This window comes from Coregonus clupeaformis, chromosome 3 (assembly GCF_020615455.1).
Source record: "Coregonus clupeaformis isolate EN_2021a chromosome 3, ASM2061545v1, whole genome shotgun sequence".
Classification (NCBI taxonomy): domain Eukaryota; kingdom Metazoa; phylum Chordata; class Actinopteri; order Salmoniformes; family Salmonidae; genus Coregonus; species Coregonus clupeaformis.
This window is the reverse complement of record NC_059194.1, coordinates 25,177,828-25,190,675: the sequence shown is the minus strand read 5'-3', so window position 1 is coordinate 25,190,675 and position 12,848 is coordinate 25,177,828.

Below are 12,848 nucleotides of genomic sequence, written 5' to 3'. Positions count from 1 at the left end.
TTCTCTAAACTGGAGATCGGCCAGGCGGGCCAGCATGCTCTGCTCCACTTCACCGGTGGGCGGAGCTACAGCTCTGATATAATGAACTAACATTACTGATATGATTAACTAAATTTACTTCACTACATTCCTTAAGAAAATAATGTACTTTTTACTCCATACATTTTCCCTGACACCCAAAAGTACTCGTTACATTTGGAATACTTAGCAGGACAGGAAAATTGTCAAATTCACGCACTTATCAAGAGAACATCCCTGGTCATCCCTACTGCCTCTGATCTGGTCGGACTCATTAAACACAAATGCTTCGTTTGTAAATTATGTCGGAGTGTTGGAGTGTGCCCCTAGCTATTAAAAATAAAAATAAATTGTGCCGTCTGGTTTTCTAAATATAAGCAATTTGAAATTATTTCTACTTTTACTTTTGATACTTAAGTATATTTTTGCAATTACATTTACTTTTGATACTTAAGTATATGTACACCAAATACTTTTAGACTTTCACTTTTACTTACGCCATTTTCTATTAAAGTATCTTTACTTTTACTGAAGTATGACAATTGGGTACTTTTTCCACCACTGATTAGGGCAGTGTCTGTGAAATTCCCTTCAGGCAGCTTCCTAAATAGACAGTATATAATATATATGTTTGTGGTATATTGCCAATATACCATGGTTAAGGGCTGTATCCTGGCACTCCAGGTTGCGTTGTGCTTAAGAGAAGCCCTTAGCTGTAGTATATTGGCCATATACCACACCACCTCGGGCCGTATTGCTTAAATAACATGTACCTTCTATTTGAATGGGCTAGCTTATGTAGCCATTTTCACAGATCATACTCACTTGGACAGCTTCAGGGGACATAACACGTTCAATTAGGTAATCAAAGCTCGTTGTTCCTACAGTTACAAATACCCTCTTCATGGTTACTCATGTAACTAATGTTATCAAATGTAACTAATGTTACAGTAAAGATATCGATTGTGTGTTTGTTTATATCTGTCAATAGCCAGAAGTCACGTTCGTATTTTTTATTTACACAAAATAATACATCACTCTGCCACCTAAAGGTTTGGAGATTTACCTAGTCTCGAATTTTTTTCCCCCGAATAAGAAGTGTGGTATTATTGATCTACTGTTGAAACAGTGGTAGTATCCCTCTGACCATTTAGAAAACTCCACTAGTGATGTGAAAATACTTCAATCGGTTTGACTCCTCAAAAGCCCAAGAATCTACTTTGATGAACATCTGCTTTCAAATAAGGGAATGCTGCCCCCTTGTGGCTAATTGTGTGACAGTACTTGGCCTTACTATGTGTAACACACATAACGTTGCAAATAGAAATACAGTATATTATATAGAGCTGACACTATTCTTTCTACATTATAGAAAATCATATCTGTTCTACACCATATTCTATCTGTATATTGAGCAAAGTAAAAGTAAGTAGCCTTGTCTCAGCCAAAATGGCCCAACCATTTTTACATTACATTTGAGTCATTTAGCAGACGCTCTTATCCAGAGCGACTTACAGTTAGTGAGTGCATACATTTTCATACTGCCCCCCCGTGGGAAACGAACCCACAACCCTTTCGTTGCAAGCGCCATGCTCTACCAACTGAGCTACAGTGGACTACGCCTTAAGGCCACTTGAGTTGATTCATCTGAATATTAAACGAAGTTTCAAATTTTAATGTCACGTGCAGGGGCGGTGTGTTCAATAGGGCGATATGGGCGACGCACTGCCAAACGGGAAAAGGAAGGGATTTTTTTTCTAATCAATTATATCACGGCAACAGTAGTTATCAGTGTTGTAATCTAGACGTCTGATCTGCCACAGTGCCACACTGCCACTAAATGTCCAATCAGGCTAAAGTCGTGCTTCAAATGGCTCCCCCCCCTTTTGGGGCGATTTCAGTCAGGTTGAAAATCGCCCAGAAGTCTGTCATAGACTCCCATGTAAAATCTATTTTTTTCAAATTTCAGAGCTTTCAATACAATCTCTATGGGTGTCTGAGGGCTTGCACTTAGCGCTTTCGTCATACGTAACGTAACCATGAACGTAACTAAGAAAAGAGCGGGTAGCCTCATCAATCAATTCACGTACTACTATCAAGATGGCTATAGCGTTCAGTGCAACTCGATTGTGTCTTTGAAAGAAGTTCCTTTTTGTCGGCGAACAAATGAAGATAAATTGGCAACGAAACAATTAGGACCTCCCAGACCAAATTTAATAATTCAACAGGTTTCTACTAAAGGCGGAAAGTCCTACACCTGAGGATTTTCCAAAAATTGGTACGAACGAAAAAAGACATTGCCACTCAACTGGATGAGGGATACAGGCTAGCTGTCCGCCGCCACAACGATGAGGTTAGTGTTGATAATCACAAGTTTACTGGAGAACTGAGACCAAGTAGAGACTTTGGACAGGGTGGATATGGTATAATAAAGGCAGTTTATTCAGAGGTAAAGATATCTGGAATCGCGTGCACGGACCCGTTCGTCAAACTCTTAGGGAGCTATACATTAAGCCCCATTACTTACCATATCAGATAAGAGAAATTGCTGCAGCTACATATATTTTACATCCTGGCCCTACATAGTTCACTATTTGCATCACTTACCAAAATATTACATGTGGTCATATATGCTTGGAAAGTGGAGATGCCATAGAACGTCAAAAAAGTAAACATTGCTGGAGACACATTGCCGTTTTGGAGAAGACATCGCGTTTGCTAGCGAAGAGATTTGTTGTGGCAAATGAACTTGGGCTGGGAATTGCCAGGAACCTCACGATAAGATATATGCATTGCGAGTCTCATGATTCTATACGTATTGCGATTCGATACTGTGATTTTATTGCGCACCATATGTCTGTTGCAGAGGGATCAGAAAGCCATGAGAACGAGTTTTGATCAGTCATGGAAATAAAAGTGCTGAAAACAAATTGGCTCCCAATGTGAAAAGATTGAGAACAAGCTATGAAGGAACAATAATGGTGTTTTGGTGCAGGTACAGCCAACTAGCGCTAAAATATTGCGATATTGTCAATACAGTATATCGTAAAGTATCACTATGTAACTTCGATTTCTTTCACCCCAATCCCTCAAATTAACGGTAAATAACTGAATTGTTTGCCCCACATTTAGCTAAGATGATTAGCTAGCCAGCTAAAATGTTTTATTTAGTTAGCAGTCGCATCTACAATAGTTTACTGTCAATAACATGTCTCCAAAAATGACGTGGCGTCTCCAATTGTGTTGACATTTTACAATTGCGATGCGCATCCATGAGTATCCACTTTCTGTAGCTCAGCTGGTAGAGCACTGCGCTTGTAACGCCAAGGTAGTGGGTTCGATCCCCGGGACCACCCATACACAAAAATGTATGCACGCATGACTGTAAGTCGCTTTGGATAAAAGCGTCTGCTAAATGGCATTTATTATTATTATTATTATTATTATTATCTGAAGAGAGCCCCGAAACATTGTGTGCAGACATTTTATGCAATAAATGAAGTAGGTTGAATCTAGTAGTTCTGATCTTCTGATTGGTCCTGATGAGTTGGGCGAGGTCCCCTCCAGGCTAGTGTCACTGTTGCATTGGCTCTGAGTCGGGTTCTCTGTCTTCAAATGTTCAGCCTAAGAGAGGGGATTTTTTGTGTGTGTGTGTGTGTGTGTGTGTGTGTTTAACAGTGATGATGTGTGTGTGTGTGTGTGTGTGTGTGTGTGTGTGTGTGTGTGTTTAACAGTGATGATGTGTGTGTGTGTGTGTTTGTGTGTGTGTGTGTGTGTCCTCAGAGCAAGAACTCGTGAGTTGGAAGAACTGAGAGGCCTATGGCGTGGGTGTTGTCCTTGGCCACCTGCTGACAAGGCTGACAAGATAGGACCCTTTTGTCCATTGTTATTGGATAGGAACAGAACTTATAACCAGCTCCTGACCTAAATAGATCTTAGCACAACATTTTACTCAACATATCATATTCCATATTCACTATAACAAATATATTTACTACGACATTAGCAAGAACCGCCACATCCTCAGCCGGCTAATCCAGTGTGTGAAGTTTTGCGGAGTGTTTGAGTTAGCTTTGCGAGGCAAAGATGAAACTGAGGGCTCCACCAACCCTGGTAAGCCAACACTTTTGAGATCAGTCAATAAATGCTTCTGGTATTGACTTATATGCTGCCCCTGTCTTCATGTTGTTGCTGGACATATCTTTTTTAAAATGTGTGTAGGTCACCTAAATCATCAGAAAAATTGCCCCCCCTGAGAATTTTTTCAGGAGCCGCCACTGGTCACGTGCACAAGTACAGTGAAATGCCTTTTTTGAAAGCTCTAAACCCAACAATGTAGTAATCAATAACAATGTAATACTATAAATAACATAAGGTAGAACAAAAACACACGGGAAAAGAAATAAGAAGAACATGAGAAAGTAAGTAAGCATAGCATACTATATAAAGGGTCAGTCAGTTCCAGTGCCATATTTACAATGTGCAGGGATAATGGAGGGATGGTAAATATCTCCCTAGAGTCGATGTCCGCGACCACCCGAAATCTAATTAGCATAATAAAACATTCCCATTAAAATGCGTCTGTTTAAGCAGCATTGTTTTTCAGACCATGAGACATCCCAAAATTCGGTCTTCTCATGAAAACGTCTGCAGCATCCGAACAGTTTGGCCTACTTGCTCTAGGACACCCACAAGCCTCACAAGACTCTTCTAAAGGTAGCCCTGTACCAGTTTAAACCCTATATATGGAAGTAGTTTAATGCCCAAAAAGGGGTTAAATATGGGTAAAAAAATAAAAGAGGGTAATTTCCTGATCTTTTGTCACGGTTTCGGCCGAGGCTGCTCCTCCTCCTTGCTCGGGCAGGCTTCGGCGGTCGTCGTCCCCGGAGTACTAGCTGCCACCATTGTATGTTTTCGATGTTCGTTTGGTTTTGTCTAGTTGTTGTACACCTGTTCCCTGTTAGTGTGATTATGTACCCTTTATACGTTCCATTAGTTTGTCTTGTGTTGTGTGTAATTGTTTTCACCTGTCGTTTGGTGCAGTGCTGTTTGCCAGACGCTCATTTTGTACCGTCGCACTATTGTTTTGTGCGCAGTCGGTTTTGGAGTGTTTTACGCACTGTGGCGTATTGTTCGCCTCCGGGTTGGTTAGACCCGTTTTGTTATTTTGTTCTTGCAAGTAAAGTCTGGTTTGACTTAGCTCCTGTGTCCTGCATTTGATTCACACCACATCCGCATCAGAGTTCGCGACATCTTTCTTATATCTCTAAGATATAGGACAGACACTTTAAAACAAACTTCCTTTTGATGTATTTTTCCGACTTATTTTTTATCTGTTTTTCTATGTATGAATCTGTTATTCAACGCGTTTCTATGGGCTAATAGCAGTAAGGACAAATTCAATGTTTCATCAAATAATTTTATTATATATTTTTTTACACCTAAAGGGGTCCTAAAATTCCAAATCAACTAAATTATCCTTGGTATGACCATCTTAAAACAATTCCATATGTTAGCTTAGTAGTGTGCATGGGTGTGTAGGGCCCTGCAAGTGTGCATAGACAGTGCAAAAATAAAAATACAAGGACATAGCCGCAGGAAGAAGGGGTGCAGTAGCACCCCCTGAATAATCAGAATATTACAAAATATATATATTTGTTAAGAATATTTTTTCACAAAAATAGTGCACTGGGCCTTTACTAGTCCTGTATTAGCGGGCCGATATAGCCGTCTGTAGCACATGCAACAAGCAAAAAAATGCTGTAACACCCCCACCCCAAACTACTTTACTTCCCGCAGCTACTGTATGTACAAGGGGTCAACCACCTGAATAAGCGTCAGTTCTCTTTATGTGCAGTGTAGTAGGAGGTACAGCACACTGCCTCAAGTTATTTAAATTTGATGTGAAGTAGGAAACATGTATATCACATCAGCTGTAATAATGTAACAGTCTAAAACAGAAATGTAAGAGCATTTGCTTGCCAATGTTGATTCAGGACACCAAACTTGTGACCACATGATCAGAGGGGTATCCTACATATCAGGTTTGATAAGTTAGCGAGGTAACTTTGGTCAACTGAGTTCAACTCGGGATACCCAGTCATGCGAATGTACCTTTTAGTCAGGTACATTTCTATGGCAAGAAATCCTTCAGAACTAATTAACAAGTCAATTTATCCTGAATGAATTGTCTGTGCCATGAGCTGAGGATCAATTAAATCAGATGCCCTCCCTTTCGCAAAGATTGCGTCATCGCCTTCATTTGAGAAAGAAGACTGATTCAGTATTTTACTAATCAAATGTTTGTGTATTGTGGGAAATTATTCTCTTATATTTTAGATGTGCTGTTAGCTTAATAAGAAAGCATTAATGATTAAACATAAAAGGTTTGTACTGTACTGATATAAAATGTTTAACCTAACAAGCTGTGATTCATGTGAGGAGCTGTTAGGGAGTAGGGTGAGATAAGGCTTGTGACTCACACTGCCTCTTTGTTAGACCGCTCAAGGACATAGTGTTCTGCTACAAAGATGTCTGAGGTTGCTGACTCTCTGGACAAGTTGCAAAACAACTAAACACCTGGCAACAGTGAAGCGCCAAGGGGCTGGGACCAGCCTGTGCGCCAACGATAGGCTGAGTAAGTCTAAACCACGCTCAGTCTCTACTCTGATAGGCCAGCAGGGAGCGGGAACTATCTCTGTCAGAGTATTTAAAGAAGAACTTATAACAATGGACCAGTTCTCTGTCTGCCCTGCGTGGTATTTCAGTGGACCCGTATATACGAACATCATATTTACCATTGAAGTGTTTTGCATTAATTAAAATACTAGTCTATTTTAGAAGTCGTGTTGACCTCTTTTTGTTCCAATACCAGATTTGAATTGACGCAATTTAACAATTGGTGACCTCCGACTGTGATCTGGTAAAGGGACTTCGCTGGGTATTGTCCGGCCCATTGGACATCTTGTCACGCCCTGGCTCTGGGACTCTGTTATGTTGAGCCAGGGTGTGTTATTTCTATGTGTTTTGTGTTCTAGGTTTATTATCTAGCTCTTGTGTTTCTGTGTTGGCCGGGGTGGTTCTCAATCAGAGGCAACGAGTATCAGCTGTTGCTTGTTGTCTCTGATTGGGAACCATACTTAGGCAGCCTGTTTGCCACAGTGTTTTGTGGGATCTTGTTCCGTTTATGGTTAGTGTCTGTTACCAAGGACGTCACGTGTTGTTTTGTTCGTGTGGTACTCTAATAAAATAAGTATGTTCGCAAATCACGCTGCGCATTGGTCCACTGTGGTTGACGATCGTGACACATCTCTGTAATTGGACGGTGTGTTTCACAAAGAGTCCGGACTACTAAAAACAGGTAAGCAGACACCTATTGTTATATAACTAAAGTTCTGCACATTGGCTTTATCCAAATTAATTTTGTGAAACACCTGTCTGATGTAAGTGAACTAAATTATGGAATTATTATGAGTAGATAAGCACCATATTGTGACATGCAAACCTGTGGTGAATGTGATGTTAAACCACCATAGAGTATTGTTCTACCGGCAAGGTCCGTAACTGCGGGGGTACGGCTAGGATCAGAGAAAATACTGAAATCCCCAGGCTAGGACCACCGGGGGTGGGAACTGTGGGATATAGGGAATTATTGGATAAAAGTGTTGCGCTACTGGCAAGGATCGTAACTACGAGGGTACGGCTAGGATCAGAGGGACACTTACAATTTTAAATAGTGTTGCGCTATCGGCAAGGTCCGTAACTAGTACGGCTAGGATCGTAGGAGCACTTTAAAGTACACTATAGTGTTGCGCTTCGGCAGGGAGCTGTACTTGGGGGTACACCCAGATCGGAGGAGCACTTTAAAGTATAGGGTGTCGTATGCATGAGAGTATGAATGATCCCAGTGTAATAAAATAGTGTTTGCAGACTAAATAAAAGAGTGAATGTGGGTTACTAAAATTAATAAACCTGTATACCTTGATAGAAAACTAATTAGGAATTAAAGTTTGGCTGTCCAAACTGTATAATTTGTGAATAACTATTGGGTTTGTGGTTGTTTAAACCGTATAATTTGTGAATGATAATTGGGAATAGATATACTAAGGTAGAGAAATTAAAATAAAACGTATTAAAAGTGAGAAATAGAAACTTCGTGTACATTAATATGGCAGGACACACAGAGGCGGAACGAGTGCTGAAAGTACTGAAGTCCACCCTTGAAACAAAAGGCGGGAGGGGCTAGAGACAGCGAGAATATGGCTTTTGGAGAGTCAGGAAAGACTAAGAAGTGATTTGTGTCGATTAAGAATTGGCTAAAAACACCACGAAGCGATTATAGGTACCTATACATTTCTAACGATATATACGTATGAACTTGCTAACCCGAACGAAGACGTACGTAATGGGTGAGAAAGTAGAGAATATGAGTTTAAGGTTGTGCCGTTGTTTGATCATGTGATAAGGTTTAATGTGTAATCGGACCATAACTAATGTGGGTATGGAAGTAATGTATAAACAGTGGAGAGCCAATAGGGGGCTCCATTGAACTATTATGTTTTGTTGGGCATTTCGGTGGCATAAGGTGAAGTCTGTGTGTATGAGTGGAATTCGACGGCTGGTGTAGGTGGTGACCAGATACTACTGAGTATTTGGTTTGGTGATGTTGAATGGACGATTTGTAGCGTGTTTTGGGTTAAATAGAAAGGCTCACTTATTCAACCGAAATAGGTGCGGGGAGAGAGTTTTTGTGTTACTGAATGAGGTGAGAGTTAAACTACTGAGAATAGAGAAGTATTATGGACACTCCGTAATAAATAAACTGAACCAAACAAGACATTACTACAGCAATAGAGGATGGTTAATGTCGTTACGTTAGTTTTTAAACCCGATGATAGAGGTAAATGCAGAACGCTGTTTGAGAGTGTTTTATTTTTGCTACTAGGGGATTTAGTGTTTGAGATGAAAGGGCTGGCTAGTCGGGAGTGATGACGTGGCTGGTTGTGCGACATGGAAGTGGTTGTTTGGCGTGCTTTGAAAGCATCGCGGAATGTGTGGAGTGACTGCCGATGTATGTAGAGGGTCCCGGGTTTGAACCCAGGTAGGGACAGTGGGTAAAGCTTTCGCATTGTGGCTATAGACCTAGATTACTACGTGGATTGAGAAATGTGAAAGGTTGAATTAGATAGCTTAAGTAGAAGTATTCTAGAAAGGTCTATGAAAATATGTTACAAGGTCCCCGCGCCTCCCCCGTTGTGTAGGAAGGAGCAAGGGGAGGGGTGAGAGACAGTACTGTTATGTATGGTACGACGTGCTGTACGTCGTACTGTACGTTGTTATGGTTTACGACAGTGTGCTGCGTTACGGATGAATGGGTTGTCAGAATGCGTGGCACATGTCATTAAACGACAGAGTGATGTTCAATGTGAAACTGTGCAGATGTCCGTTCTTTTACAACTAGGCTAGATATAACATTGGCGACGAAGATGGCTGAATTCAGTTTACCACCGCCAGCACCATTCCTCGCCGTGCCTGGCGAACCTCCAGTCCCGTGGAATAACTGGCTTGATAGTTTTAACACTTATTTAGAAGCTATGGACTTTTCTACAATCTCCGACAAGCGGAGGACAGCACTGCTCCGTCACTGCCTTGGTACAGAGGGACAGAGGATTTTCAGAGCGCTTGGATCGGCTCCTACATTCACTGCTGCAGTCAGCCTCTTACGGAACCACTTCGCCGGGAAAGAGCGAGTGCTCCTCCGACGCTACCGGCTACGGAAGAGACACCAACGGCCGGGTGAGTCCATTCAAAGCTACGTGGCTAATCTGAGGGATTTGGCTAGCTCTTGTAACTACGGGACACTTCAGGACGAGATCATCAGGGATCAGTTGATAGAGGGGACGTTATGTGAAAAGACAAGGGAGAAACTGCTTTTGGAATCGGATAATTTACAACTAGATGGAGCTATTAAAATAGCACTCCAGGTTGAAGCGGCGTTGGAATGCTCTTCTATGCTAACAGACAGCTCTGCAGCATACACTGGCCCCCAGCCATTCTCACACAGCAGCTTCAGCCCGAGCAGGCGCACTACAACGATCACGCGCTGCGCACGCCCTCCCGCGTCGATAGCTGCATGGACACAGACACCGACATGCCCGTGCAGCAGGCACACAGACAAACAAACAGAACTAGCTGTGGCAACTGTGGGGCTAGCTCTCACAATTCAAGGGCTTCAAACTGCCCAGCCCGTGGGAAAATATGCAAGAACTGTTCAAAATACAATCACTTTGCGAAAGTGTGTCGTTCTGCCCCTGCTACTAGCTCCACCCAGAACAGGCCCTTCGTTTCATCTCACTCTCAACATGAACACACGGAAATCCGAACCGTCTCCACCAACCATGTGTCATTCAGGACATGCACTGTGCAGCTGGGTGAGGTGGGTTTGCCTTTGCTGCTGGATACTGGCGCTGCGGTGTCGTTGCTCAACCTTGCCACTTACTACAAGTTTTTCAGTCACCTACCACTCCAACAGCCCTCCACTGCCCTGTGTGGGTACGGTAGATCTAAGATAGACATTGTAGGCACCCTCCAGGTCCCAGTACACTACGGCACCAAACATCTGCCATCATTCACATTTCATGTTGCAAAGCGGGGTGCCAACCTCCTGGGCCTCGACCTCTTCACAGGCTTGGGATTCACACTGAGAGATGACAGTGGGTCAGCTATCTACCAGGTTACCTGCACATGGCAACAGAACTGGCCGACTCTGTTTGATGGACTGGGCTGCCTCACAGCCCTTTACTCACAGGCCCCTAGTGAATCCGGAAGTGACCCCAGTCATGCAGCCCCTGCGGCGCATTCCCTTTGCACTGCGTGATGATGTCACAAAAGATCTCCAGTCACAGTTGGATGCAGGCATCATTGAGCCAGTCAACGCTGCCCCCTGGATTTCAAACTTGGTCATTGCAACCAAAAGTCCGGTGGAATCCGGACCTGTGTGGATCTCCGTGCTGTGAACAAGGCCGTTGTCCCGGATAAGTACCCCTTGCCTACAGCTGAGGAGCTGACCGCACAATTCCATGGCTCCACGATCTTCACGAAGCTTGACCTTCGTCAGGGTTATCTTCAGGTACCCTCCATGCAGCTAGCAGAGACCTCACGGCCTTTGTCACACACGCTGGCGTGTTCAGATATACACGCATGCCTTTTGGACTTAGCTCCGCCCCCAGCTGCTTCCAGAAGGTGATGAGCACCATCCTCGCTGGAATACCTGGGGTGGCGGTCTATCTGGATGACATCGTGGTCCACGGCCCTGACCTCCACATCCATGATTATCGACTCCACAGAGTATTCAGTGCTCTACTGCGGAACAACCTGACCCTGAACGGTGGAAAGTGCACCTTTGCAGCTCCAGCCGTCGAGTTTGTGGGCTTCCGCCTGTCGGCCAAAGGCATTGCCCCACTCATGTCGAACATTGAAGCCGTCCACCGGATCCCGGAACCGACCTCAGCCTCTCAGGTGGCCTCATTCTTGGGCATGACAGCTTACTACCTCCGGTTTCTGCCCCACTACTCTCAGACCACAGCGCCCCTTCGCCAGCTCCTCAAGAAGGATGAGCCATGGGCCTGGACGGCAGCCTGCTCAGACGCGGTCCGCTCACTGAAGAGCCAGCTCACCACAGCCCCAGTCTTGGCTCACTTTGACCCCGTCTGCCACACCATTGTCACATGTGACGCCTCAGCTGGAGCACTAGGAGCTGTCCTCTCACAGCTGCAGAATGGCATTGAGAGGCCCGTCGCCTTCGCCTCAAGGGCCCTGAGCCCCACAGAACAACGGTACTCTGTGGGCGAACGAGAAGCACTGGCCTGTGTCTGGGCGTGCGAAAGGTGGCACCTCTACCTATATGGCCGTCTGTTCACACTCCGAACCGACCACCAGTCCCTCACAACGCTACTGTCAGCATCAGGAACTGGCCACAAGCCACTTCGGCTGCACAGATGGGCCGACCGCCTCAGACAGTATGACTATCAGCTGAAGTTCACTCCGGGGAGGGATAACGTGGTGGCAGACCTCCTCTCACGCTCCTTTGACGCTCCTACTCCAACCGTCTTGCCAGACGACAACGAAACAGAGCTTGTACAAATGCTCTACGCTCCTCTTCAGTCAGTCGTCTCACTGGAGGAGCTGAAGCAAGCATCGGAACAGGATCCCACACTGTCTACCCTGCGCACCTACATACGCACTAAATGGCCAGCACATGTGCCGGAAGAGCTGGCGACTTTCGCCAGAGTGAAGCACCGAACTTTCTTGCTGGGAAGAAGTCTGTGTCTCTCGAGGGTTTTGCACTGTGGTCCCGAGTGGCCTGCGTGCGCGTGTTCTATCCATGGCGCACGAGGGTCACTTGGGCATAGTCAAGGTCAAACAGCGATGTCGAGACCTTGTGTGGTGGCCAGGCATCGACCACGACATTGAAGCCCTGGTCAGGGGATTGTGCTGCATGCCTCCTCAGTGGGAAAACAGGACAGTCCGCCCCACCCCCCCTGCAGCCTCTCGCATGGCCGTCCCACCCCCTGGGAGCACATCCAACTGGACATCTGTGGCGAGATCCATGGACACGCAGTCCCTCACCATCAGCGCTTCCTGGTGGTGGTGTATGACCTCCACTCTAAGTGGCCAGAAGTGGTTCCTGTCGGAACTGTCACAGCACAGGCCATCGTGGACATCCTAGACAGCCTGTTCACAAGGTGGGGCCTACCCCTCACCCTTACCACGGACAATGGGCCCCAGCTAACCTCTGCCGAGTTCTCCTCATATCTCAGCAACAAGGGAAT